The sequence below is a fragment of the Eptesicus fuscus genome, chromosome 12, assembly GCF_027574615.1.
Source record: "Eptesicus fuscus isolate TK198812 chromosome 12, DD_ASM_mEF_20220401, whole genome shotgun sequence".
In the NCBI taxonomy this organism is placed as follows: Eukaryota; Metazoa; Chordata; class Mammalia; order Chiroptera; family Vespertilionidae; genus Eptesicus; species Eptesicus fuscus.
In genome coordinates, this window is record NC_072484.1 from 55,045,305 (window position 1) to 55,047,706 (window position 2,402).

Here is a 2,402-nt window from a genome sequence, read left to right on the forward strand (position 1 = left end):
TAAGCTAACTCATATAACATTTAAAGAGGGGCGAGGGAAGGGAGAAAGACTACTTTATTTTTTTTCCTTTATTGATTAAGGTATTACATATGTGTCCTTATCCCCTATTGCCCCCCCCCACCCCAACCCCCCACTCATGCCCTCACCCCCCTGGTGTCTGTGTCCATTGGTTAGGCTTATATGCATGCATACAAGTCCTTTGGTTATTCTCTCCCCTTTACCTCCACCCTCCCTTACCTTCCTTCTGAGGTTTGACAGTCTGATCGATGCTTCTCTGTCTCTGGATCTGTTTTTGTTAATCAGTTTATGTTGTTCATTATATTCTACAAATGAGTGAGATCATGTGGTATTTATCTGAGAAAGACTACTTTAAAATTAACTTTAGATGTTCATTCATTTAAACAAAAGATAATAGTGACCTCTAGTGTTCATTGGCAGTATCTGAAATTTACCCAACCTACAGATATTGAATGTAGCATAGAAATGAATGAGAGGGAGACAAGTGAAAAAGGTCATTGTAGTAACTATAGTAATGTTTAAAATGGGTGCATAATTTCTGAGAGCTCAGAGCCCCTAATCTGATTTCAGAAGTTGAGGAGTAAAATCCTGAAGTAACGACCTCCTGAACTAATACGAAAAGGGGGGGGAAATCACAGGTGTCAGGGTGGGAAGAGCATTGCTGTCAAAAAACAAACAAATATACAAAAAACAGCAGCATGAGTCAAGGTAGAAAACCAAGTAATGAATTATATTGTGGGACAGTTTCAACTGCAGCAGCATAAAACAAGGAGCAGTGAGTGTCAGGAAGGGAAACAGGAGAGGGAGGCAAAGCTAAGATCAAGCAGAGTTTGTACTTTCTACATAACAGGAAGCCACCCTAGAGACAGCCTTATGATTCATATAGAGATGTGGCAGCCCTTGGGGGGAGGGGGATAAGTAGTGACTAAAATTGGATGTTATTGTAGTAGATGATGTAATAGTAAGAAGAGAAGATGGATTTAATAAATAATTGGAAGACAAAATCAATAATTGGGCTTGATTGTGTATAAAACCTAATGCCAATGAGAGAGTCAAGGGTATCACCTTCTTTTAAAGGTCAGATAGATTGTATGTTCATCAATTAATGCTTTTAAATTATAAGAAAAAGAATATGGTTAGTAGGAAAGATGACATGTTAATAACTTTGAGGTGTGTGGGAAATAGTAATGTGTCAATGTCAACAGGTAATTGGATTTCCTGCTTTTTGAGGAGAGAATTAAGTAAGAGATATGAATTTACTTTTATCTGCATAGAGGTGGTTGCTGAAACAATAAAAGTGGATAAAATTTTCCAGAAAGGGGTATCTATAGAATAAAAGCCCAGTGACTGTTATGGTGGAACAACAAGTCGCTATGACACGCAGTGACCACCAGGGGACAGACGCTCAATGCAGGAGCTGCCCCCTGGTGGTCAGTGCACTCCCACAGGGGGAACGCCGCCTAGCCAGAAGCTGGGCTCATGGCTGGCAAGCACAGTGGTGATGGCACGAGCCTCTCCTGCCTCCGCAGCAGCACTAAGGAACTGCGAGCCAAGCAGTAAGGAGTGAGCAGGTGGGCGGTTGGAAGCGAGGGGTCCCAGATTGTGAGAGAGATGTCCGACAGTTGGACATCCCCCGAGGGGTCCCGAATTGCGAGAGGGCGCAGGCCAGGCTGAGGCTCCCCTTCCCCCACATGAATTTCTTGCATCGGGCCTCTAGTGTAGTATACAACAAAATAGAGCAATTTTTCAGGGTTGGATTTGTTTAGAATATATTAGAAAGAAAGGGTCGTTCTCACTTCTGCAGCACATATACTAAAATTGGAATGATACAAAGAAGATGAGCATGGTCCCTGTGCAAGGATGATATACAAATTCATGAAGCATTCCATAGTTTGCGTTGTGCCTGGATGGGGCTGGGAAGGAATATGAGTCAAAGCAAAATCAATATGTGGCACTCAGCAAAATTGTGACCTTTGCACTATAAAGATATTTGTATAAGGCCAAAAAAGAAAGAAAAGAAGGAAGGAAGGAAGGAAGGAAGGAAGGAAGGAAGGAAGGACCCAATTTATTCAATATCAAAATATAATTTAATGAAGGAATCAATATTTCTGAGGTTGTCTTTTGAGGTTGCCATTATTGTAGTATTAAATGAATATATACTATATTTATTTACTATATTAATCAGGACTGCTTCAGCAAATAAATAAGGAACTTTACATAAACTAGCATGGGTAAAAGACTTCCTTACCATTCAAACTGAAGTCTCAGGGAATTGACTACTCCAGGCACAACTGAATCCAAATGCCATGTCTTTAGTGGGCTCTCTCCATGTCTAGAAGGTACTTGAGTATGTGTTGACTTAATTTTCACACAGAGGCAAAAAA

General features: G+C 40.7%; 1 non-coding gene across 1 annotated transcript; it reads left to right on the forward strand.

The window, feature by feature from the left end:
- The first annotated feature begins 1,806 nt into the window (after positions 1 to 1,806).
- LOC114230053 (U6 spliceosomal RNA) lies at positions 1,807 to 1,913 on the forward strand. The gene has a single exon (XR_003615910.1). It is a non-coding gene; the product is annotated as a U6 spliceosomal RNA (small nuclear RNA).
- The last annotated feature ends 489 nt before the right edge of the window (positions 1,914 to 2,402 follow it).